This window comes from Eschscholzia californica, unplaced genomic scaffold, assembly GCF_041429995.1.
Source record: "Eschscholzia californica isolate CP2 unplaced genomic scaffold, dmEscCali1.0.p SCAF_4, whole genome shotgun sequence".
Lineage (NCBI taxonomy): Eukaryota > Viridiplantae > Streptophyta > Magnoliopsida > Ranunculales > Papaveraceae > Eschscholzia > Eschscholzia californica.
The window spans coordinates 53,613,400-53,614,506 of NW_028238461.1; the positions used below are offsets into that span (position 1 = coordinate 53,613,400).

Genomic DNA, 1,107 nt, shown 5'->3' on the forward strand with positions numbered 1-1,107 from the left:
TACTCCCTTTTGAATGATCTAACTGATTTACCAACTTCCATGTTTTCCATTATAGATCAATTAAAAAACAGAACTACCTCACTGTCGGATGCCCCTTTTGTGTGCTCTGTTGCACCGGACGACCAAAGAAAACAAGAGTGATCATGGCTTCTTGCCTTTCAGCTTGTTATGGCATTTAGTTTCAGATTTGCTTCTTCCTCAATCTGTCCACCTAAACCACAGCAGGTACGGTCGGAAGCATAGCTGGTGGAAGGGCTCGAACTCTGTACTCAACAATATCTGGTGAGGAGAAATGTTATTTGGCCCAAAAATGGGAACCGGGCGGCCACAGCATGAAAGTGAAAGCTGATGTGGCCGGCTCCCATTAGTCCGAACATTTTTTTCTTCACATGCCCGACCAAATGGGAGCTAGCCACATCAGCTTCCAGGCTGAGGTCGGCCCCCATTTTCGGGTGAAACAACATTTTTGATCTAGTGAGACCTTATTCAAAACAGATTCTGGTTTGACCATATCAAGCTTCAATAAAATTTGTTCGAGAAGGACACGGTGGTCATGTAATGCTTTATTGCAGGCAGCAAGTACACGCTCGACCACATTAGCACATAGGTCAATTTCGTGAGGCCATCCACGAGGATTTTGGGCTCGAAGATTGTTACTAGACCGTTTTCTTGACAGATGATAACAGCCCGCAACTTAGCGGAACAGGCTCTGCAGGGGCTAGCATGTCAAACCCTTCGGTAGAGTGGTCTCACCATTAGTATAAGCAAGCTTAACTATATATATCAACCTTAATTTCAGGGAGTACACCATGCACCTTTCCTTTTTTTTTAGAACTTGGACAAAGGGTTTCCTGAGCCACTTCCAATATAGAGTCTCTTCGAAATGGATAACACCAGTTAGGCACTGGAGAACGCCGGGCGTGCAGAAGAGAAGTTCACAAAGTGCATTTCTATGGTTCAACTGAAAATGAATTTTCGATCTTTTTACAACTGGAAAGATTCGTTAAATCAATTATGAAATAGAAGCAACAAGGACCGCATAGCGCAGTGGATTAGCGCGTTTGACTTCGGATCAAAAGGTCGTGGGTTCGACTCCCACTGTGGTCG

General features: G+C 44.4%; 1 non-coding gene across 1 annotated transcript; it reads left to right on the forward strand.

Moving 5' to 3' along the window:
- Positions 1-1,033: 1,033 nt before the first annotated feature.
- TRNAR-UCG (transfer RNA arginine (anticodon UCG)) lies at positions 1,034-1,107 on the forward strand. Its single transcript has one exon. It is a non-coding gene; the product is annotated as a tRNA-Arg (tRNA).